This window comes from Entelurus aequoreus, linkage group LG04, assembly GCF_033978785.1.
Source record: "Entelurus aequoreus isolate RoL-2023_Sb linkage group LG04, RoL_Eaeq_v1.1, whole genome shotgun sequence".
Taxonomy (NCBI): Eukaryota; Metazoa; Chordata; class Actinopteri; order Syngnathiformes; family Syngnathidae; genus Entelurus; species Entelurus aequoreus.
In genome coordinates this window covers 15,300,967-15,327,695 of record NC_084734.1, presented here as the reverse complement: position 1 = coordinate 15,327,695, position 26,729 = coordinate 15,300,967, and the positions used below count along the sequence as shown (strand labels likewise).

The 26,729-nt window shown below is 38.1% G+C and overlaps 1 protein-coding gene across 1 annotated transcript in view; it reads left to right on the top strand.

The window, feature by feature from the left end:
• Nucleotides 1-26,729, top strand: part of LOC133648322 (disks large 1 tumor suppressor protein-like) — an 84,091-nt gene that overhangs the window by 55,884 nt on the left and 1,478 nt on the right. The gene's annotated exons all lie outside the window — the stretch shown is intronic.

Sequence of the window (26,729 nt, the reverse complement as noted above, 5' to 3'; positions counted from 1 at the left end):
CTGTTAATATCTGCTTACTTTCTGTTGTAACATGTTCTATCTACACTTCTGTTAAAATGTAATAATCACTTTTTCTTCTGTTGTTTGATACTTTACATTAGTTTTGGATGATACCACACATTTAGGTATCGATCCGATACCAAGTAGTTACAGGATCATACAATAAAATATAATACCTAATAAACCAATAATAATATGGTTAAGAAATACCGATGTAAAGGGTAGGTGTCGCGCTATTCTCTGTTTCATCATGTTCTATCTACACTTCTGTTAAAATGTAATAATCACTTATTCTTCTCTTGTTTGATACTTTACATTAGTTTTGGATGATACCACACATTTAGGTATCGATCCGATATCAAGTAGTTACAGTGCAACAACTTTTCCAAATCATTGAATGATTCAATTGTTACTCACAATTATAATAAAACACCTATTATTTATACACCTATTATTTTGTCTACATTATAAAGGACAAGCTGTAAAAATTGATTATTAATTGACTTGTTCATTTACTGTTAATATCTGCTTACTTTCTGTTGTAACATGTTCTATCTACACAATACTGTTAAAATGTAATAATCACTTTTTCTTCTGTTGTTTGATACTTTACATTAGTTTTGGATGATACCACACATTTAGGTATCGATCCGATACCAAGTAGTTACAGGATCATACAATAAAATATAATACCTAATAAACCAATAATAATATGGTTAAGAAATACTGATGTAAAGGGTAGGTGTCGCGCTGTTCTCTGTTTCATCATGTTCTATCTACACTTCTGTTAAAATGTAATAATCACTTATTCTTCTCTTGTTTGATACTTTACATTAGTTTTGGATGATACCACACATTTAGGTATCGATCCGATATCAAGTAGTTACAGTGCAACAACCTTTCCAAATCATTGAATGATTCAATTGTTACTCACAATTATAATAAAACACAGAATGGCGGTGTAACAGCATCAATTAAATATTACAATTATTTCCCTATTCCTTTTTACTACATAGTAGTGTTGTTCCGATACCAATATTTTAGTACCGGTACCAAAATGTATTTCGATACTTTTCTAAATAAGGGGGACCACAAAAAATGTCATTATTGTCTTTATTTGAACAAAACATTTTAGGGTCCATTAAACATATGTTTATTATTGTAATTTAGTCCTTAAATAAAATAGTGAACATACTAGACAACTTGTCTTTTAGTAGCAAGTGAACAAACAAAGACTCCTAATTAGTCTGCTGACGTATGCAGTAACATATTGTGTCATTTATACACCTATTATTTTGTCTACATTATAAAGGACAAGCTGTAAAAATGGATTATTAATCTACTTGTTCATTTACTGTTAATATCTGCTTATTTTCTGTTTTAACATGTTCTATCTACACTTCTGTTCAAATGTAATAATCACTTATTCTTCTCTTGTTTGATACTTTACATTCGTTTTGGATGATACCACACATTTAGGTATCGATCCGATACCAGGTAGTTACAGGATCATACAATAAAATATAATACCTAATAAACCAATAATAATATGGTTAAGAAATACTGATGTAAAGGGTAGGTGTCGCGCTGTTCTCTGTTTCAACATGTTCTATCTACACTTCTGTTAAAATGTAATAATCACTTATTCTTCTCTTGTTTGATGCTTTACATTAGTTTTGGATGATACCACACATTTAGGTATCGATCCGATATCAAGTAGTTACAGTGCGTCAACTTTTCCAAATCATTGAATGATTCAATTGTTACTCACAATTATAATAAAACACAGAATGGCGGTGTAACAGCATCAATTAAATATTACAATTATTTCCCTATTCCTTTTTACTACATAGTAGTGTTGTTCCGATACCAATATTTTAGTACCGGTACCAAAATGTATTTCAATACTTTTCTAAATAAAGGGGACCACAAAAAATTTCATTATTGTCTTTATTTGAACAAAATTTTTTAGGGTCCATTAAACATATGTTTATTATTGCAATTTAGTCCTTAAATAAAATAGTGAACATACTAGACAACTTGTCTTTTAGTAGTAAGTATACAATCAAAGACTTCTAATTAGTCTGCTGACGTATGCAGTAACATATTGTGTCATTTATCTACCTATTATTTTGTCTGCATTATAAAGGACAAGCTGTAAAAAATGATTATTAATTGACTTGTTCATTTACTGTTAATATCTGCTTATTTTCTGTTTCAACATGTTCTATCTACACTTCTGTTCAAATGTAATAATCACTTATTCTTCTGTTGTTTGATACTTTACATTAGTTTTGGATGATACCACACATTTAGGTATCGATCCGATACCAAGTAGTTACATGTGTCCAGGGACATATTTCCTGGGTTTAAGATTTTGTGATGCTAAAAAATATCAATGTAATCATAGTATCGACTAGATACGCTCCTGTACTTGGTATCATTACAGTGGATGTTAGGCATTTGTTTACATTGTGACGCCGGTGAGCTATTGTATCCTCCTACGGTGTGTAGTGAAGGAGGTTTAGCCATTCCTCGTCCTCCAGTGATAATAGTACTTGTAAGAAACGTACTTTGAATGTCGTCATGGAGGCGAGGATTAGTGATTTAGAAGTAGCTAAAACACTGCGGATGGATGTTAGCCGCTAGCTAGCTAGCCATGTCTTAAAGCACCTCTTCCTGAGGGTGTTTCAGTGTTATAACTTCACCTTTATCTTTACTTTTTAGGTCAAAATGTGTCCATTCTCCTTTTTCTGTCTACACACTGTGTCTGCTTGTAAGTACTCAGTGTGTGTGCACTGTTGAACATGCTCCTCTGCTCGTAAAACCAGCAATGTCACGAAGTGACGACAACGGGGGGCCAGTGGGTGGCGGATCTGTACTTTTTAGAGGCGGTATAGTACCGAATATGATTCATTAGTATCGCGGTACTATACCAATACCGGTATACCGTACATAGATTATATATATATATATTATTTTTATATTTTATTTTTATGTATTTTTTTTTTTGGAGTCTATTAAGAATCTTTACAAGTAATAATCGTGATCCATTCTTTGTGTTAATCACAAAGATTATTATTTATTTATCACATGAACCTTAGGCTCAGGTCAGGCTGATTAGACAAATAATTACTAATCAAATGTACTGCTTAACAAGAGATTCATAAATAACTGAACATTATATCTACATATAATTATTTTGGCCTGAAAATAAACTAAATCGATAATAACAAGTTTCTTAACTCTCTGGCAGCTTAGTCTCGGAAGACCATGCTAGTTTACGCTCTTGGGTGAGACACTTAATTTGATAACATGTTTAATTTGACATTTTATTTCTTTATTTTTGAAATGTTACTTTGTTATTAATCATTGTTTTTATTTTATTCAAACAGTTTTGTCATCCTATTTTAGTCAAATATTAGTAATACCTTGTCAGTTATGAGTGTTGTGTTATACAAGACACTTATTCAATTATCATTTTCACATTTTAACTTGAAATTTTAATTGCTGCACCAATTTAGTCATCATTTTTGCGCTTAAAAAACTTCTCTATGACTAAATTTAGCCCCAGACTTCTTCTGTTTGTTTGAGATTGTCATTACTGCCACAAGTGGTGGAAAAGTGTATTACAACGGCATACTGCTATACAGACCACAGCTGAGAAACAGGTATTTTTTTTGGCGGCCCTACGGTTAAGAAACACTGGTCTATATCGCACGACCATAAATGGAATCATAAATGATCTCTTTTCATCGAGTTTTTATGACGTATGAGCCAGCATCTGTTGTTACTAGGGTTGCGAAGGGGTGGAAAGTTTCCGGTAAATTTCCGGAAACTTTCCGGAAATTTACCACGGGAAGTTAAGCTCGGGAAGTTTGGAAATATTGACCATTTTTGGATTATTCAAAGTTGGACACCGTCCATGGGAATTAATGGGAATATATGGGAATTAATGGGAATATATGGTAATTAATGGGAATATATGGGAATTAATGGGGAATTACAATAATGATATATTATTGGGCCCTTGTCTATATGCTGCTGCATCTTTGTGGCATTTTTGACATAGGTCTTGGCACAGTATTTGCAAATGTACACCGCCTTTCCGCCTACATTGGTTTGGGTTGAATTGTCTCCACACATCAGATGGTGTACGTGGCTATATTCTGTTTGCATTTATTTATTCTTGTAAAACACTAATGCAATGCCACACACAGATATAAATAGTCAGCTAAACAATTGGAGTAGTCTTTAAAAATAGTTTACCGATGGACAAATGAATAGAAATAAGCTAGATGAATAAATGAACACTCACTCAGCATGCTGAATCAAAATATAACTTACATTCTTGTATGACAACAGAACGGCTAGCAGAACAGAAGGCGGAGAAAACTACACGTTTTGATTTAGTTGAACTTTACAGATCACAAAAAAAGGTAAATTCGGATCGCTAACGTTGTTAGCATAAATTAATGGGATTTAACATAGAGAAAATTAGCATCACAGCTAACGGAGACATTTTTTCGGTTCATTATGAGACTGGTGGTGGTACATAAACCCAGCTAGCTAGAGATATTGGCCCCAAAATCATTTAACAAGTACAGGAACAGCTAGCTAGCTTGAGTGGAAGTCGTACAGTAACAAGCAATTACACTTCTATTAAAGTTAAAGGCCTACTGAAACCCACTACTACCGACCACGCAGTCTGATAGTTTATATATCAATGATGAAATCTTAACATTGCAACACATGCCAATACGTCCGGGTTAACTTATAAAGTGCAATTTTAAATTTCCCGCCACACTTCCGGTTGAAAACGTCTAGATATGATGACGTATGCGCGTGACGTCAACAATTGATACGGAAATATTGGTACCCCATTGAAAACAATACAAAAAAGCTCTGTTTTCATTTAAAAATTCCACAGTATTCTGGACATCTGTGTTGGTGAATCTTTTGCAATTTGTTTAATGAACAATAAAGACTGCAAAGAAGAAAGTTGTAGGTGGGATCGGTGTATTAGCGGCTGGCTGTAGCAACACAACCAGGAGGACTTACTTGGATAGCAGACGCACTAGCCGACGCTAGCCGCCAACCGCACGGATGATCGGGTGAAGTCCTTCGTCCTTCCATCGATCGCTAGAACGCAGGTGAGCACGGGTATTGATGAGCAGATGAGGGCTGGCTGGCGTAGGTGGATAGCTAATGTTTTTATCATAGCTCTGTGAGGTCCCGTTGCTAAGTTAGCTTCAATGGCGTCATTTGCAACAGCATTGTTAAGCTTTGCCAGGCTGGGAATTATTAACCGTGTAGTTACATGTCCATGGTTTAATAGTATTGTTGATCTTCTGTGTATCCTTCCAGTCAGGGATTTATTTTTTTGTTTCTATCTGCATTTGAGCCCGATGCTACCACGTTAGCCCAGTAGCTAAAGAGCTTCGCCGATGTATTGTCGTGGAGATAAAAGTCACTGTGAATGTCCATTTCGCGTCTATTTTCAAGAGGATATAGTATCCGAGGTGGTTTAAAATACAAATCCGTGATCCACAATAGAAAAAGGAGACAGTGTGGAATCCAATGAGCCAGCTTGTACCTAAGTTACGGTCAGAGCGAAAAAAGATATGTCTTGCACTGCATTCTAGTCCTTCACTCTAATGTTCCTCATCCACAAATCTTTCATCCTCGCTCAAATTAATGGGGTAATCGTCGCTTTCTCGGTCCGAATCGCTCTAGCTGCATTGAAAACAATGGGAAATTTTGAGGAGTCCTTCCTCTGTTGACGTCACGCTACTTCCGGTACAGGCAAGGCTTTTTTTTTATCAGCGACCAAAAGTTGTGACTTTATCATCGATGTTCTCTACTAAATCCTTTCAGCAAAAATATGGCAATATCGCAAAATGATCAAGTATGACACATAGAGTGGATCTGCTATCCCCGTTTAAATAAAAACATTTCATTTCAGTAGGCCTTTAAATACCATAGATCAAATATATTTACCCCAGTAATATCATCAACACTTACCTGACTGGATGAAGTCCTTGGGCTCAAATACTAGTGTGGCCTCAATAGCCCTGCTGTAGTGTGTAGCATGCTGGGAATTATCTGTGCATGTGATGGAGGAATGCACTGCACATGTGATTGAGGAATGCACAGTGCAGGGTCGAAATTCTACTGAATTTGCATGAAATCAGGTTGTTTTAGCTAATAATCATGCTGCAAGATCTAGCATGTTGCAGTCAATGTTTATTCCCATTAATTCCCGTTAATTTCCATATCCATCCATCCATTTTCTACCGCTTGTCCCTTTTGGGGTCGCGGGGGGTGCTGGAGCCTATCTCAGCTGCATTCGGGCGGTAGGCGGGGTACACAAGTCGCCACCTCATCGCATATATTCCCGTTAATTCCCATGGAAAGTTTCCAACTTTGAATATTCCCGGAATTTTGCAACCCCTAGTTGTGACCAAAATGTAGCATCTGAGACTTCAGGCTTTTTGCCAACTCTTGAGTTCTGTGTGACATGCGCCTCTTCTCTCACATCCCGGATTCGCCAATTGTTACATTTTAACATGCTGATTGAAGGCGTACCAGAGGCAGCACGTTGGCTTTGAGAAAGGGTAAAAAGCTGAAAAGGCATCCAAAAATGATTTGCCATAAATGCCAGCTCTACTCTTGCGTCTCTGATTCGACAGTAAGTCTGTGTGAAAGGGGCCCGTGTAAGCGGTGCTACTGACCTTCCAAAGTCTCCATGAAATGACAATATCCTACCCATGTCTAATCAATTATTTGTCGCAGTGTCTCCACCAAACAGCAAAGCAGGCGTGAATTGAATGTTAACGTCTTCAAGGACTGAAGTACATACACCTCTCTACTGTCTTGCTCTTATTTGACTAATTAGGAGCCTTTGTTTGTTTACTTACTACTAAAAGACAAGTTGTCTAGTATGTTCACTATTTTATTTAAGGACTAAATTGCAATAATAAACATATTTTTAATGTACCCTAAGATTTTTTTGTTAAAATAAAGCCGATAATGAAATTTTTTGTGGGTCCCCTTTACTTAGAAAAGTATCAAAGTATCGAAAAGTATCGAAATACATTTTGGTACCCGTACCAAATATTGGTATCGGGACAACTCTAGTCCGAACAATGACACACCTATTTCAATGTTTTTTCAAGTATCAATCAATCAATCAATCAAAGTTTACTTATATAGCCCTAAATCACGAGTGTCTCAAAGGGCTGCACAAGCCACAACGACATCAGGGCAAGGAAAAACTCAACCCAATGGAAGTGCTTTAGCATTATGACCATTAGCAAAGAACAATCCATAAATTAGCCGCACCGTTTTATAAGCCGCAGGGTTCAAAGCCCTAAGAACAAGTTAGCGGTTTGTAGCCTGGAATTTACGGTATTCGCTTTACGGTGGCCAGCAAAGAGAAATCTATAAATAAGCCGCCGTGCTCAAAGCGTGGGAAAATCAGTCGATACATCCCCATTATTAACCATTTGTATACAACAGGGGTACCCATTAAAGTTAAAGTACCAATGATTGTGTGGCGAAATTATTCTCCGCATTTGACCCATCACCCTTGATCGCCCCCTGGGAGGTGAGGGGAGCAGTGAGCAGCAGCGGTGGCCATGCCCGGGAGTCATTTTCTGTGATTTAACCCCCAATTCCAACCCTTGATGCTGAGTGCCAAGCAGGGAGGTAATGGGTCCCATTTTTATAGTCTTTGGTATGACTCGGCCGGGGTTTGAACTCACGACCTACACACACACACACTTCTGCATTTGACCCATCACCTTTGATCGCCCCCCCTGGGAGGTGAGGGGAGCAGTGAGCAGCAGCGGTGGCCGCGCCCGGGTGTCATTTTTGGTGATTTAACCCCCAATCCCAACCCTTGATGCTGAGTGCCAAGTAGGGAGGTAATGGATCCCATTTTTTATAGTCTTTGGTATGACTCGGCCGGGGTTTGAACTCACGACCTACCGATCTCAGGGCGGACACTCTAACCACTAGGCCACTGAGTATCTAATAGGATAAAAAGTCAAATACAAATTACTTCAATAAAATAACTAATATTAGGTAAAAGCCTCATCAAAAAGGTAAGGTCTTAAACAGGAACATTCTACGCACAGTTCCTGTCTTCACAATAAAAGCGCCGCTTCGTCCTGCCTGCGCTGACAAAATAAATGTCTCAGAAAGCTGGGGCGCACACGAGCTTGCAAGCGACGGAGTTTGCCGCCAATATCCATCCATCCATCCATTTTCTACCGCTTGTCCCTTTCGGGTCGCGGGAGGTCGCTGGAGCCTATCTCAGCTGCTTTCGGGCGGTAGGCGGGGTACACCCTGAACAAGTCGCCACCTCATCGCAGGGCTATTTTTGGTAATCTACAGTCAAAATTCTCACCAAAAATCCTATAGATGACAGGACTGGGTGACTATTTTTGGTCATCTACAGTCAAAATGCTCATCAAAGATCTTATAGATGACAGGAGTGGGTGTGACTATTTTTGGTCATCTACAGTCAAAATGCTCATCAAAGATCCTATAGATGACAGGAGTGGGTGACTATTTTTGGTCATCTAAAGTCAAAATGCTCACCAAAGATCCTTTAGATGACAGGAGTGGGTGACTATTTTTGGTCATCTACAGTCAAAATGCTCATCAAAGATCCTATAGATGACAGGAGTGGGCGACTATTTTTGGTCATCTAAAGTCAAAATGCCCGCCAAAGATCCTTTAGATGACAGGAGTGGGTGACTATTTTTGGTCATCTAAAGTCAAAATGCTCGCCAAAGATCCTATAGATGACAGGAGTTGGTGACTATTTTTGGTCATCTACAGTCAAAATGCTCATCAGAGATCCTATAGATCAGTGGTTCTCAACCTTTTTTCAGTGATGTACCCCCTGTGAACATTTTTTTAATTCAAGTACCCCCTAATCAGAGCAAAGCATTTTTGGTTGAAAAAAAGAGATAAAGAAGTAAAATACAGCACTGTCATCAGTTTCTGATTTATTAAATTGTATAACAGTGCAAAAATACTGCTCATTTGTAGTGGTCTTTCTTCAACTATTAGGGAAAAAAAGATATACAAATAACTAAAAACTTGTTGAAAAATAAACAAGTGATTCAATTATAAATAAAGATTTCTACACATGGAAGTAATCATCAACTTAAAGTGCCCTCTTTGGGGATTGTAATAGAGATCCATCTGGATTCATGAACTTAATTCTAAACATTTCTTCACAAAAAAATAAATCTTTAACATCAATATTTATGGAACATGTCCACAAAAAAACTAGCTGTCAACACTTTTCACAGTTCTTTTTGACAGACATTTTAGTTAATGGTCAAACCATCATGGCATGGGGGAAACTCTGGGTTTATGGTAATGAATGGAATAGCCTACTTGATTTGATGTTCAGTTTATGAACTTACATTCATATTTTGTTGAAGTATTATTCAATATATATATTTATAAAGGATTTTTGAATTGTTGCTATTTTTAGAATATTTAAAAAAAAAATCTCACGTACCCCTTGGCATACCTTCAAGTACCCCCAGGGGTACGCGTACACCCATTTGAGAACCACTGCTATAGATGACAGGAGTGGGTGACTACTTTTGGTCATCTACAGTCAAAATGCTCATCAAAGATCCTGTAGATGACAGGAGTGGGTGACTATTTTTGGTCATCTACAATCATCAAAGATCCTATAGACCAGTGGTCCCCAACCACCGGGACGTGGCCCGGTACCGGTCCAAGAAATAAAAAAAATTTAAAAAAATTTTTTTATTTTTTATTTTTATTTTTTTATTAAATCAACATAAAAAACACGATATATACATATTGTGTATGTGTATGTCAATATAGATCAATACAGTCTGCAGGGATACAGTGCGAAAGCACACATAATTGTATTTCTTTATGAAAAAAATAAAATAATAATAATTCCCTCCTATAGATGACAGGAGTGGGCGACTATTTTTGGTCATCTACAGTCAAAATGCTCATCAAAGATCCTATAGATGACAGGAGTGGGTGACTATTTTTGGTCATCTACAATCATCAAAGATCCTATAGACCAGTGGTCCCCAACCACCGGGACGTGGCCCAGTACCGGTCCAAGAAATAAAAAAAATAAAAAAAAAACAATTTTTATTTATTTTTATTTTTTATTAAATCAACATAAAAAACACGATATATACATATTGTGTATGTGTATGTCAATATAGATCAATACAGTCTGCAGGGATACAGTGCGAAAGCACACATAATTGTATTTCTTTATGAAAAAAAAAAAAAAAAAAAAATTCCCTCCTATAGATGACAGAATTGGGCGACTATTTTTAGTCATCTACAGTCAAAATACTCACATAAACATGTTACATTTAATCACGACAACTCGCAACAGAGGGGGTGGGGGGAGTTGGGGCCCTGGAGGTCGACTGCTGCTATCAAGCGCTGCCAGCCGTCCATCACCCCGAAGGGGAATCAAGCGGTGGTGAAGGCGTGGGGTGGGGGAGGGGGGTTTTGGGGGTGTATATGCCCATTGTCTTGGGTGTGTTGATGTAGTGTCCATAGGCCTGGGGCCATTCTGAATGCAAGCAAAAGTTTGAGTCCAGGTGTCGTTGAGGAGGGAGGTAGGGAGGTCAAAAGCGTCCATCACTGAGGTGTTTTCAGAACAGCCTGCTCCTGTTGTTGGAGCGTCAAGGCCATTCGAGGGAGTCAAATCGTAGATTAGGATTGAACCTCTCTTTCATAAATAAATCAATATAAATTATAAATATGAATGAGGTAGATCTCCTCCACTTGGTCAATTGAAAAGTAGCTGTTCTAATGATTATAAAACATCTGCATTTTGACCACCACACATAGGGGGCGCCACAAAGCCCAGTTTTTGCAGATGACTCTATAAATAAGGCTTTTGGGTGTTGTTGACAAAGAGGTCAAACTTCCACGGCCCCTCCCCCACCAAGTCAATCACTTAACGGCAATATGTTTTGGACGTTGACGTGCTAAACCCCAGCTGGATTATGTAGAGCAGCGCCAACTTTTTATTCCTCAAATACGAAGAGGGTTTGGGGGGGGGGGTTCTTGAACACGTTTCTTTATGCATCTGTTTGGACTGTGACCGCCACCACAAGTCCATTCTGCCAGTTCTTCCCTGTGATCCCCCTGTCTGACGTCTAATTTGCCCCCTTTTCATCCTCCCTGCTCTGGATCCCGTCTGCTACTGTTTAAAAAAAAAGAAGAAAAAAAGGGGGCGGGGGTTAGCAAAGTCCCTGCAAAGCCTGAGGACGATAAGAAGTGCACCTAGCAGTTGTAGTGGGATGTTGGCGAGGAAGAGAGCGGCTCATCAGTATTCGGGCCGTGTCGCCGCCGGAGTCGGAGGGTGGGAGGGAAAAGTAAATGAGTCTGCACATTCCTCGGCGTGCTAGCAGCGAGTGCAAATATCTGTGTTTGAAACACGTTTGACATGCACATTCTGTCACCTTTGCTGGATAGGCTTTGATTGGCATTTAGTCCACACTCCAGTGGCGGAGTGGAATGGTTCTAGAACACAGGTGTCAAACTCAAGGCCAGATTTTATTTGGCCCTGGAAAGCCTGGAAATAATATCTATCAAAGTACTGTAACTTTTCTTACTAAATGTATTCTTTCTTTCTATTTTATGAGAAAATAAATAGATGTACTCCATGTAATCGCACATTATGTTCACTTAAATATTGTCTAATTATGCAAAAATATATGATCAAACATTCATACCATTTTTAAATAGAAATAAATAATAATAATGATTTCAAAGTGTGCAATGTAAAATTAGCAATAGATTTCATGGTCAAATTGTGAAATTTACTGTGGTTTTTACAGCATTTTTCTCCAAATGAGTTAAAAAAAAACATCACTTTTTTTACTGTAATAAACTGTGGTGCTGTTTTGGCATTTACAGTAATACACCCAAAAATCGACACTTGTTTATTTGCGGTAAAAAAACAAAAAAAAAACAGGCAGCTCAGGTGCCAAAATTAAACGGTAAAATTCTGGCAACTGAGCTGCTGTTCTTATGGTAAAAAAACAGCAGTACTGTTTTTCCATTTACAGTAATATACACTACATTTTGAGTTGAAATTGTTGCAACTTACCATATTTTTTTTTACATTTTAGTTTAACTAATAAAATGCATAAAAATGTATTCTTTCTTTCTATTTTAGAAGCAAAAAAAAAATAGATGTACTCCATGTAATTGCAAATTATGTTAACTTAAATATTGTCTAATTATGCAAAAATATATTATCAAACATTCAAACCATTTTTAAATATAAATAAATACTACTAATAATGATTACAAAGCAAGTTATCCATCAAATAGTGCAATGTAAAAGTAGCAATAGATTTTATGGTCAAATTGTGAAATTTACTGTGGTTTTTACAGCATTTTTCTCTAAATGAGTTAAAAAAAACAGTACTTTTTTTACTGTAATAAACTGTGGTGCTGTTTTGGCATTTACAGTAATACACCCAAAAATCTACACTTGTTGATTTGAGGTAAAAAAAAAACAAAAAACTAAAAAAAACTGGTAGCTCAGGTGCCAAAATGTTACTGTAAAATTGCATTTTTTTTATTTACAGTAAAAAAAAACTGTAAATTTTTCTGTAAAATTCTTGCAACTGAGCTGCTCTTTTTTTTTTTTTACCATAAAAACAGCAGTACTGTTTTTCCAATTACATTAATATACACTACATTTTGAGATGAAATTATTGCAACTTACCATATTTTTTTTTACATTTTAGTTTAAAAAAAATCTGCTAATTAATCAATCAATCAATCAATCAATCAATCAATGTTTATATATATAGCCCTAAATCACAAGTGTCTCAAAGGGCTGCACAAGCCACAATGACATCCTCGGTTCAGATCCCACATACAATAATTTTTGTTGATTTGCGGTAAAAAACAAACAAACAAACTGGCAGCTCAGGTGACAAAATTTTACTGTAAAATTGCATTTTTCTTATTTACTGTAAAAAAAAACTGTACACTATGCAGTAAACTTCTGGCAACTAAGCTGCTTTTTTTTTGTTTATTTTTTTTTTACCATAACACAGCAGTACTGTTTTTCCATATACAGTAAAATACACTAAAACTATTGCAACTTACCATATTTTTTTGACATTTTAGTTTAAAAAAATCTACTAATAAAATGCATAAAAAATGGTGTAATAATAGTATTCACTGTTAGAAGCGGCCCTCTGGGGCCAAACATAACTGCAATTTGGCCCTCAGTGAAAACCACTTTGACACCTCTGCTCTATAAAAAGCCCACTCTTGACTGACGACCTAGTGGTTCTGATTCGAGATGGGCTCCTTTCAATACAGTACCAATCTGATAATGGCTGTTATTTCCATGCGTTACATCTTACACTTTCAAGTCTCATTTGCAAGTATTGTAGACTTGGCATGCACTTGCAATTCCTTGACATTAGGTGGCAGTGTTCCCTAGACAGGAAGTGCTTTTTGCCATTAAGCTGGCTCTAGTCTTCTGTTGAGTCCTACAAAGTGTTTATACTAGGGTTGTACGGTATACCGGTACTAGTAAAGAGCCGCAATACTAATTAATCATATTCGGTACTATACCGCCTTTAAAAAGTACCGGTTACGCCCCCTTTTTTGTTTTTAACGGGCATGACAGCGCGTCGTCTTCACGTCGTTACATTGCTGGTTTTACGAGCAGAGGAGCATGTTCGGCAGCGCGCGCACACGGAGTACTTACAAGCAGACACGGTTTGTAGACAGAAAAGGGAGAATGGACGCATTTTGGCCTAAAATTTTACCAAAAATTCCCTCTTTTCCCGAAATTCCCAAATTCCCATACATTGAAAATAATTGAACCTTTTTCAAAGTTCCACAATTCCCACATTTTTCATCCGATTCAAAGCGTTCCAACTTCAAACTGTTCAGTCTATTCGGTAATCGCAGGCTTTCCCTTGACAAATTCCAAAAACTCCTACATTTCCCGGAATTTTAGGTTTTCCGGGACATTTTTCCCATTCAGAATTAATCGGCCATTTTTCAAACTTCCACAATTTCCTTATTTTTCAACCGATTCAAAGCATTCCACCTTCAACATATTCCACCATCCTGGACATTCAAACTATCATTTTCAAAAAAATTCCAGGAATTCCCGTTTTTTAAACCCTTTTTCTGTCGACTACTCCTTCCACATTTTTCAACCCACTTCAACCGTTCCATTATCAAAACATTCCTCCTAATCAGGACAAAAAACTAAGTTTTCCTGGTTTTCCCGAAATTCCAGGAATTCTGTAATACCATTTCTCAATTAAAAATGATGCTGTTTCAACACTTTTCGACCGATTTGAGAAATTTTGCATTTTCCCAAAAATTCCCTCTTCCCCCAAAATTCCTAAATTCCCATGAAATTGACATTGAAAATAATTTTAACCTTTTTCAAAGTTCCACAATTCCCAAATTTTTCATCTGATTCAAACGGTTCCAACTTCAAAATATTCAGCTTGTTCAGGAGTTGTGTGCTCCTTTTCAACGATTGTAAAAAAAAAATCCCGGATTTCATAGAATTTTCAGTTTTTAGGGACATTTTCCCCATTCAAAATGAATTATCCATTTTTCCAACTTCCACAATTCAACCGATTCAAACCATTCCAACATCAACACATTGAACTCATCCTGGACATTCAAACTGTACTTTTTTCAAGTTAAAAAGAAATTCCAGGAATTCCCAGAAAACCCGTTTTTTCCAAACCCTTTTTTCACCCTTTTTTCTGTCGACGACTCCTTCCACATTTTTCAACCCACTTAAACTGTTCCATCGTCAAAACGTTCCTCTTAATCAGGACAAAAAAACTAAGGTTTCCGGGTTTTCCCTAAATTCCAGGAATTACGTAATACCATTTCTCAATTAAAAATGTTACTACTTCAACATTTCTCGACCGATTTGAAAAATTCCAACACCAAACATTTCAACTCATTCAGACCATTCAATTTTTTTTGTGCATTTTCACAAAAAATCCCTCTTTTCCTTAAATTCCCAAATTTCCATGAAATTGAAAATAATTCAACCTTTTTCAAAGTTCCACAATTCCCACATTTTTTATCCGATTCAAACCGTTCCAACTTCAAAATATTCAGCCTGTTCAGGAGTTGTGTGCTCCTTTTCAACAATTGTAAAAAAAAAATCCTGGATTTCCTAGAATTCTCAGTTTTTAGGGACATTTTCCCCATTCAAAATGAATTATCCATTTTTCCAACTTCCACAATTGTCACATTTTTCATCCGATTCAAACCATTCCAACATCAACACATTGAACTCATCCTGGACATTCAAACTATAATTTTTTCAAGTTCAAAAAAATTCTACGAATTCCCAGAAATCCCTTTTGTTCAAACCCTTTTTTCTGTCGACTACCTCAACCGTTCCATCGTCAAAACGGTCCTCTTAATCAGGACAAAAAACTACGTTTTCCAGGAATTCCGTAATACCATTTGTCAATTGAAAATGTTACGACTTCAACATTTCTCGACCGATTTGAAAAATTCCAACACCAACCATTCCAACTCATTCAAAACATTCAAAATGTTTTGCATTTTCCCAAAAATTCCCTCTTTTCCTTAAATTCCCAAATTTCCATGAAATTTAAAAGAATTTAACCTTTTTCAAAGTTCCACAATTTGTTATCCGATTCAAACCGTTCCAACTTCAAAATATTCAGCCTGTTCAGGAATTGTGTGCTCCCTTTCAACAATTGTAAAAAAAATAATTCTGGATTTTCTAGAATTCTCAGTTTTTAGGGACATTTTCCCCATACAAAATGAATTATCAATTTTTCCAACTTCCACAATCCTCACATTTTTCAACCGATTCAAACCATTCCAACATCAACACATTGAACTCATCCTGGACATTCCAACTAACACTTTCCCAAGTTCCAAACCAAAGTCCGGTTTTCCTGGAAATTCAAACTCTTCAACATTCAATCCATTCCAACATTCAAACCTATTCTTACATTCATACTACATTCTGTCAGCATTTCACTTCAACTTCAGCATTGGAGCATTCACATGCAAGTCCTTCAGGAATTGCCTCTTCTAGTTATTATTGTTATTATTATTCTCCAGATTTGGCGCTCTACCTTCCACATTTTTCATCCGATTCAAAGCGTTCCAACTTCAAACTGTTCAGCCTATTCGGGAATCGCGGGCTTTCCCTTGAAAAAATGCAAAAATTCCCAGATTTCCCGGAATTCCTGGTTTCCCGGGACATTTTTCCCATTCAAAATGAATTGGCCACTTTTCAAACTTCCACCATTTCCACATTTTTCAACCAATTCAAACCATTCTACCTTCAACACATTCCACCATCCTGAACATTCAAACTATAATTTTTCCAAGTTCAAAAAAATTCCAGGAATTCCCAGAAATCCTGGGTTTTCACCCTTTTATCTGTCGACTACTCCTTCCACATTTTTCAACCCACTTCAACCGTTACACCGTCAAAACATTCCTCTTAATCAGGACAAAAAACAAAGTTGTTTTTTGAACTGAAAAATTTCCCGATTTTCCCGAAATTCTAGGAATTCCGTAATACCATTTTTCAATTATAAATGTTACTACAACATTTCTCGGATCAATTTGAAAAATTCCAACACCAACCATTCAGAACTTTCAAATGTTTTAGCATTTTCAAAAAAAATCCCCAAAATTTCCAGGAAGTTCCCATTGAAATGAATGGGACATTTTTCCAAGTTGCACAATTCCCACATTTTTCAACCTAATCAAAACATTCCAACATCAACACATTCCACTCATCCTGGACATTCAAACTAACACTTTCCCAAGTTCCAAACCAAATTCCGGTTTTCCTGGAAATTCAAACTCTTCAAGATTCAAACCATTCAGATTATTCTTACATTCATACTACATTCTGTCCGCATTTCACTTCAACTTCAGCATTGGAGCATTCACACGCCATTCCTTCAGGAAATGCCTCTTCTAGTTGTTATTGGTATTTATTTATTATTATTGTCACCAAATCTGGATCTGATAAGGAGTCAACTCAGTTTAATTGTGCAGCCAATAACTCTGTGTATGCTTTCTGTGCATTATGAGATATAATCTTGGTTATAAACTTTCACAATATTTTTTAGGGGAATTTACACAGTAATTGAATGTGAAAACCGAATACTTTATATCAAAAAAATATCTCACCAGGAAACTGGTGCAAAACAAACAAACCCACACAGACAACTGGTGTAATAATATATTTTATTGCATTCTGATTGTAACACAGTAATACAATTTGCAGTCCAAACATGTAGGCCAAAAAAGAAAGCTGCCCCTCAAAGCCCAGCATGGCCTCTATTTCCAAACACTGCCCTCTGCTGTCCTTCTAGGGTCATTGCAGTCTTAGCTTTTTGGCGATACCTCAATGCTTTGCAGTGTCAAATATTGTTGTTTATGAAATACAATTTTTAAGCTTTACAATTTTAGAGTGACACATTACTGCTGAAGTTTGTTTTATTTAAGACAAAAAAACAAACGGATAATGGACTTCCCCGGCTCTTTACGCTGGCAAAGGTATGGCCACTTGCGAGCTTATGTAGCAGATTTATTGTTTAAAAACATGTTTGTGTTAAAAAGCTTAGGAAAATATATTCAAAATTAATAATATTAATGGTCCAAATATGGCCTTTTATTAATATCTCGATATTTTTAGGCCATGTCACGATACACGATATATATCTCCATATTTTGCCTTAGCCTTGAATGAACACTTGATGCATATAATCACCGCAGTATGATGATTCTATGTGTCTACATTAAAACATTCTTCTTCATACTGCATTCATATATGCTCATTTTAAACTTTCATGCGGAGAGGGAAATCACAACTAAGTCAATTGACCAAAAGTGTATTTATTAAACAGTTATTAAGCAGTGGCACAAACATTCATGTCACTTCCAAAACAGGAAGTGCAAGATTGTCAGAGACATTTTAAAACAAGCTATTAGTGCACTTTTGTGCATGATGTCACTAAGATGACTTATCAAAACAACACTAAATTAAAGTGCACTTTTTGTACAGAACGCCACTACAATAGTTTAAAACAAATAAAGTGCACTTTTGTGCATGATGTCACACAAGATATTTCAATAACTGTCAAATAAAAATGAGCTGCATAATAGGAAATCAAATAGTGTATGTCCTTCGATATGTGGTAGGTTCCTGCGGACGTTATCTCCTTCTGTTGTTGACTATTTTTTCATACGGTGTTGATCTGGAAATGGTTTCTTCGGCATTTTGTGGGTGTGGCACCGGCCGGAGATGTTGACATGCGGAGTTTCAAGCACTCTTCATTCTCTAGCGAGTGACTTTTCAAATGATGCTACAAATTAGCAGTAATGCTACTTTTTGTAGCAACGCTTTTGCCGCATACTTGACAAATTACGGTTGTCTGTTCAACATCTTACCGCTTGAAGCCAAACCACTGCCAAACGATGGACTGTTTTTCTTGGGAATTAATTCTTCCTTCAGTTGTTACCAGATTTGCACCTTTTTCTCTCGTATTACCACTCGCACCACTCCGCTAGCACCACAGCTAACTTTACCCATGCCGCTACCTCTCTGCTCCGTGAGGGCGTATGACGTTGCACGCGCGACAGTATGTGACGTATGTAAGAAGGTGCGCTTGTTTTACGTCTCTGTGAGAAGCAGAGACAAGAAAGAGTGAGAAAAGCCTGTAGTGTAATGCCCGCAGCTAAAAGCAACTGCGTGAGAACGTATACCGTATTTTTCGGACTATAAGTCGCAGTTTTTTTCATAGTTTGGGGGTGCGACTTATACTCAGGAGCGACTTATGTGTGAAATTATTAAACACATTACCGTAAAATATCAAATAATATTATTTAGCTCATTCACGTAAGAGACTAGACGTATAAGATTTCATGGGATTTAGCGATTCGGAGTGACAGATTGTTTGGTAAACGTATAGCATGTTCTATATGTTAGTTATTTGAATGACTCTTACCATAATATGTTACGTTAACATACCAGGCACGTTCTCAGTTGGTTATTTATGCCTCATATAACGTACACTTATTCAGCCTGTTGTTCACTATTCTTTATTTATTTTAAATTGCCTTTCAAATGTCTATTCTTGGTGTTGGCTTTTATCAAATACATTTCCCCAAAAAATGCGACTTATACTCCAGTGCGACTTATGTATGTTTTTTTTCCTTCTTTATTATGCATTTTCGGCCGGTGCGACTTATACTCTGAAAAATACGGTACTCAAATATCACGATATAGTCATTTCCTATGGAATCTGAGCCGAGGATGTCGTTGTGGCTTGTGCAGCCCTTTGAGACACTCGTGATTTAGGGCTATGTAAGTAAAAACTGATTAACTGATTGATATATCGCACAGAGACAAACCCGCGGTATATCGAGTATATCGAGTATATCGATATATCGCACAGCCCTAGTCCAAATACTGTATTTTTGTATTTTTCAAAGCTTGTTTCAGTTTATTTGGAACAATGCAATGCATCACATATTTCCAGTTGTTTCATTACAGGGATGTCCGAAAAGGAGTAGGAAGAAGCAGAGTTTATTTAATCTTAGCCCTTTTCATAGCATAGCAGTTTCCTTGTTCTCTGTTTGTAACAGAACCGTGAATAAATACATAATAATCCTCTTTGTACTTTGTGAACACTTGTAGTTGGAACAGTCTCTTAAACTGAATCATATTGGTGCTTTGTTGGATTTCTTTGCTTAATCCATTCCATCATTTAATTCCACATACTGATACGCTAAGGGTTTTAAGTGTTGTACGTGCATACAAATGTTTAAAATTTAATTTTCCTCTAAGGTTATATTTGTCCTCTTTAGTTGAGAAGAATTGTTGTATATTCTTGGCTAGCAAGTTATAGTTTGCTTTGTGTATAATTTTAGATGTTTGCAAATTCACGGAATTTCAATAATTGTGATTTAATACAAACCCTGTTTCCATATGAGTTGGGAAATTGTGTTAGATGTAAATATAAACGGAATACAATGATTTGCAAATCATTTTCAACCCATATTCAGTTGAATATGCTACAAAGACAACATATTTGATGTTCAAACTGATAAACCTTTTTCTTTTTGCAAATAATCATTAACTTTAGAATTTGATGCCAGCAACACGTGACAAATAAGTTGGGAAAGCACTTATTTGGAACCTCCCACAGGTGAACAGGCAAATTGGGAACAGGTGGGTGCCATGATTGGGTATAAAAGTAGATTCCATGAAATGCTCAGTCATTCACAAACAAGGATGGGGTGAGGGTCACCACTTTGTCAACAAATGCGTGAGCAAATTGTTGAACAGTTTAAGAAAAACCATTGCAAGGAATTTAGGGATTTCACCATCTACGCTCCGTAATATCATCAAAGGGTTCAGAGAATCTGGAGAAATCACTGCACGTAAGCAGCTAAGCCCGTGACCTTCGATCCCTCAGGCTGTACTGCATCAACAAGCGACATCACTGTGTAAAGGATATCACCACATGGGCTCAGGAACACTTCAGAAACCCACTGTCAGTAACTACAGTTGGTCGCTACATCTGTAAGTGCAAGTTAAAACTCTCCTATGCAAGGCAAAAACCGTTTATCAACAACACCCAGAAACGCCGTCGGCTTCGCTGGGCCTGAGCTCATCTAAGATGGACTGATACAAAGTAAAAAAGTTTTCTGTGGTCTGACGAGTCCACATTTCAAATTGTTTTTGGAAACTGTGGATGTCGTGTCCTCTGGACCAAAAAGGAAAAGAACCATCCGGAATGTTATAGGCGCAAAGTTGAAAAGCCAGCATCTGTGATGGTATGGGGGTGTATTAGTGCCCAAGACATGGGTAACTTACACATCTGTGCAGGCACCATTAATGCTGAAAGGTACATACAGGTTTTGGAGCAACATATGTTGCCATCCAAGCAACATTACCATGGACGCCCCTGCTTATTTCAGCAAGACAATGCCAAGCCACGTGTTACATCAACGTGGCTTCATAGTAAAAGAGTGCGGGTACTAGACTGGCCTGCCTGTAGTCCAGACCTGTCTCCCATTGAAAATGTGTGGCGCATTATGAAGCCTAAAATACCACAACAGAGACCCCCGGACTGTTGAACAACTTAAGCTGTACATCAAGCAAGAATGGGAAAGAATTCCACCTGAGAAGCTTCAAAAATGTGTCTCCTCAGTTCCCAAACGTTTACTGAGTGTTGTTAAAAGGAAAGGCCATGTAACACAGTGGTGAACATGCCCTTTCCCAACTACTTTGGCACATGTTGCAGCCATGAAATTCTAAGTTAATTATTATTTGCAAAAAAAAAATAAAGTTTATGAGTTTGAGCATCAAATATGTTGTCTTTGTAGTGCATTCAACTGAATATGGGTTGAAAAGGATTTTCAAATCATTGTATTCTGTTTATATTTACATCTAACACATTTTCCCAACTCATAATGAACCAGGGTTTGTAATTCCACATACAGATATGCTAAGGATTTTAAGTGTTGTACGTGCATACAAATGTTTTAAATTTGATTTTCCTCTAAGGTAATATTTCTCCTCTTTAGTTGAGAAGAATTGTTGTATATTCTTGGCTAGCAAGTTATAGTTTGCTTTGTGTATAATGTTAGATGTTTGCAAATTCACTGTCGTGGAATTTCAATAATTGTGATTTAATAAATAAAGGGTTTGTATGTTCTCTATATCCAACATTATGTATTATTATAACTGATCTTTTTTGTAACACAGTTCGTGACTTGAGTGCACATTTGTAGTTATTTCCCATATTTCTGCACAATAACTGAGATATGGTAACACTATTGAGCAGTAGAGAATATAAAGTGATTTTTGGTTCAGAACATGTTTTGCTTTATTCATTATTGACGTGTTTCTTGCTACTTTATGTTGTATATTTTTCACATGAGACTTCCAGTTCATGTTATCTATTATTACACCCAAAAATGTGTTTTCTTTTACCCTTTCAATATTTACTCTGTCTATTTATATTTGTGTTTGACTTTCTTTTCTACTGTTACCAAATAGCATTGTTTTACTTTTACTGAGATTCAAACATAGTTTGACAAAAACAGACTATTTGTATTATCTTCTGTGTGTTGTCGTTGTATCATCTGTAAATAATACCATCTTTAAGTCCTTTGTAACTTAAAAAATACTGTTTTATGTAAAAATGTAACAGTTTTGGTCCAAATATTGATCCTTGAGGTACGCCACAAAATGCAATGCAAACAGCCCATATTATTATTGCTCATACTTCAACTTTTATTATTATAGTTCCGCACGTTTCTCTCACGCTTAATACGTGACGAACCGGCGAATGAACCCCCACATATGTTTTACCGCCAGAAAGGTTGGTCTTGCTTCAACAGCGGTACTTTAGGCTGGGAACATTTTGTGTTACCACGGCGATGCTATTCACAAATACAAAAAAAAAAGGGCCAATTTAATGGGTACATATACCCCTTTCAGTGTTTCCCATAAACTGCCAAGATACCTGTGGCGGTAGGGGCGTGGCTATGGGCGTGGTCACCATGACATCATCGAGTAATTTGCATAATTTACTACAATGATATGATTTTCTCTAAAATGTATACTTACTAATTAATAATAACAGTTTTGTTTTAAAAGTCCATCCATCCATCCATCCATCCATCCATCCACTTTACAATATAATTACAACACTTTATGTACATATTTATATACAGATTTGAACAATAAGTTATTCACTGAAATATATTTATTAATTGTGGTTCTTACAAAAAATATATCTTATAAAAATATAAAAGCTAAAATGTCTCTTAAAGCTCTGCCCCTTTAATTAGTGCATACTAAATCATTTAACTTTAGCCTACTACTACAACCATATTATTTACCAGCAACATAAAGTGAAACAGAGGCAGAGGTGTCCTGCCACAGTCAGTAACAAATAAACAGAAAACAGTAGTGGTGGTAGAAAGACACAATGCTTCATCAAACATCTGATCCACTGAACAAAGGGCTCCAAAAATCTTGATCCTACACTTCTCTTTTGTAAAGTAAATCTGGACAGCCGATATGGGCATCTACATCAACTATATTATTTGCTTGAGAAGCTGGACAGGACAAAGAAAAAAAATCTATTTGTGGTGGCCTTAATTCTTTCGTGGCGGGCCGCCACAAATAAATGAATGTGTGGGAAACACTGCCTTTAAATTGACGATTGCTTTGAGACAAACGCCAAAAAGACAAGATTACCTCCTCTTGTAGCTCAGCCATACTTTCACGTAGCTCGTCTCATTTTGTTCACACACTTGTCTACTTTAACCCTGGCTAAAACATTTTTTACATCCTATTTTTGGTTTTGGCTGGATGGCCATCGGAAGCATGGCTAGCTCTGTTGCTCATTTTGTACAGTTATACCTAAAACTCACAGATTCAGACACTCGGCACCATCTATTAAAGTTAAAGTTAAAGTACCAATGATTGTCACACACACACTAGGTGTGGCAAAATTATTCTCTGCATTTGACCCATCACCCTTGATCACCTTCTAAGAGGTGAAGGGAGCAGTCAGCAGCAGCGGTGGCCGCGCCCGGGAATCATTTTTGGTGATTCAACGCCCAATTCCAACCCTTGATGCTGTGTGCCAAGCAGGGAGGTAATGGATCCCATTTTTATAGTCTTTGGTATGACTCGGCCGGGGTTTGAACTCACAACCTACCCATCTCAGGGCGGACACTCTAAGTACGGTGGCTTCCGGCGACCCCCTGCCAGAGGTACAGGGCACAAATAGCAGGCCCATGAACATTTCCGCAGGAATTCACTATTATTACACTATATTGCCAAAAGTATTTGGCCACCTGCCTTGACTCACATATGAACTTGAAGTGCCATCCCATTCCTAACCCATAGGGTTCAATATGATGTGGGTCCGCCTTTTGCAGCTATTACAGCTTCAACTTTTCTGGGAAGGCTGTCCACAAGGTTGCGGAGTGTGTTTATAGGAATTTTCCACCATTCTTCCAGAAGCGCATTGGTGAGGTCACACACTGATGTTGGTGGAGAAGGCCTGGCTCTCAGTCTCCGTTCTAATTCATCCCAAAGGTGTTCTGTCGGGTTCAGGTCAGGACTCTGTGCAGGCCAGTCAAGCTCATCCACACCAGAGTCTGTCATCCATGTCTTTATGGACCTTGCTTTGTGCACTGGTGTACAGTCATGTTGGAAAAGGAAGGGGCCCGCTCCAAACTGTTCCCACAAGGTTGGGAGCATGGAATTGTCTATCCTGGAGCATTCAAAGTTCCTTTCACTGGAACCAAGGGGCCAAGCCCAACTCCTGAAAAACCACCCCACACCATAATTCCTCCTCCACCAAATTTCACACTGCACAATGCTGTCCGAAATGTAGCATTCTCCTGGCAACCTCCAAACCTAGACCGGTCCATCAGATTGCCAGATGGAAAAGCGTGATCCATCAGTCCAGAGAAGGCGTCTCCACTGCTCCAGAGTCCAGCGTGCAACAACGTGCTTGTTCCCAAACTCTTCCATTTTCTTATAATAAAGCCACAGTTGGCTTTGGAATATTTAGGAGCGAGGAAATTTCTCGACTGGATTTGTTGCACAGGTGGCATCCTATGATAGTTCCATGCTGGAAATCACTGAGAGCGGCCCATTCTTTCACAAATGTTTGTAGAAACAGTCTCCATGCCTAAGTGCTTGATTTTGGACACCTGATTCTCATCATTTGGATGGATGGCCAAATTATTTTGGCAATATAGTGTATTTATTAGCATAAAATGTCCGGCATTTTCTCATTACATTCTAATTGTTCTCTTTTTTTCTTACATTTTTGTGTTTTTGTGTGTGTTTTTTTCCCCTCGGCCATCAGGCACATGAACAATAACAAGATCCGATAGCTCAGTTACAGCTCATTTTATTATTATTATTATTACCGGGGTGGTGGTTCCTCTCTTTAAGAAGGGGAACCGGAGGGTGTGTTCTAACTATCGTGGGATCACACTCCTTAGCCTTCCCGGTAAGGTCTAATCAGGTGTACTGGAGAGGAGGCTACGCCGGATAGTTGAACCTCGGATTCAGGAGGAACAGTGTGGTTTTCGTCCTGGTGGTGGAACTGTGGACCAGCTCTATACTCTCGGCAGGGTCCTTGAGGGTGCATGGGAGTTTGCCCAACCAGTCTACATGTGCTTTGTGGACTTGGAGAAGGCATTCGACCGTGTCCCTCGGGAAGTCCTGTGGGGAGTGCTCAGAGAGTATGGGGTATCGGACTCTCTGATTGTGGTGGTCCGCTCCCTGTATGATCAGTGTCAGAGTTTGGTCCGCGTTGCCGGCAGTAAGTCGGACACGTTTCCAGTGAGGGTTGGACTCCGCCAAGGCTGCCCTTTGTCACCCGTTCTGTTCATAATTTTTATGGACAGAATTTCTAGGCGCAGTCAAGGCGTTGAGGGGATCCGGTTTGGTGGCTGCAGGATTAGGTCTCTGCTTTTTGCAGATGATGTGGTCCTGATGGCTTCATCTGGCCAGGATCTTCAGCTCTCACTGGATCGGTTCGCAGCCGAGTGTGAAGCGACTGGGATGGGAATCAGCACCTCCAAGTCCGAGTTCTCGCCCGGAAAAGGGTGGAGTGCCATCTCCGGGTTGGGGAGGAGACCCTGCCCCAAGTGGAGGAGTTCAAGTACCTCGGAGTCTTGTTCACGAGTGAGGGAAGAGTGGATGGTGAGATCGACAGGTGGATCGGTGCGGCGTCTTCAGTAATGCGGACGCTGTATCGATCCGTTGTGGTGAAGAAGGAGCTGAGCCGGAAGGCAAAGCTCTCAATTTACCGGTCGATCTACGTTCCCATCCTCACCTATGGTCATGAGCTTTGGGTTATGACCGAAAGGCCAAGATCACGGGTACAAGCGGCCGAAATGAGTTTCCTCCGTCGGGCATCCGTCGGAAGGAGCTCAAAGTAAAGCCGCTGCTCCTCCACATGGAGAGGAGCCAGATGAGGTGGTTCGGGCATCTGGTCAGGATGCCACCCGAACGCCTCCCTAGGGAGGTGTTTAGGGCACGTGCGACCGATAGGAGGTCACGGGGAAGACCCAGGACACGTTGGGAAGACTATATCTACCGGCTGGCCTGGGAACGCCTCGGGATCCCCCGGGAGGAGCTGGACGAAGTGGCTGGGGAGAGGGAAGTCTGGGCTTCCCTGCTTAGGCTGCTGCCCCCGCGACCTGACCTCGGATAAGCGGAAGAAACTGGATGGAATTATTATCATTACCTATTCTGTGTTATATGTGTTTTATGTTGCACGATTGCACCAAGAAAAATTCCTAGTTTGTGAGCCCATTCTCAAACAATGGCAATAAAAAAACTATTTTGATTCTGATTCTGATTCTGAAAATGCACAACTTTTTAAATTAGAGCATTTTGCAGAAAGCACACGGCAAAAACTGAAATCTAAGTAAGATGAAATATCTCAAATAAGGGTGATATTTGCTTATTTTCTGTCTTATAACATCATTCTTCTCACTTTGCAGATTTTATGTTAGAGTGTTTTACTTGATTTAAGTGTTTTTGGTCCTAAATGATCTCAGTAAGATATTACAGCTTGTAGCTGAGATTTGATGACCTATATTGAGTA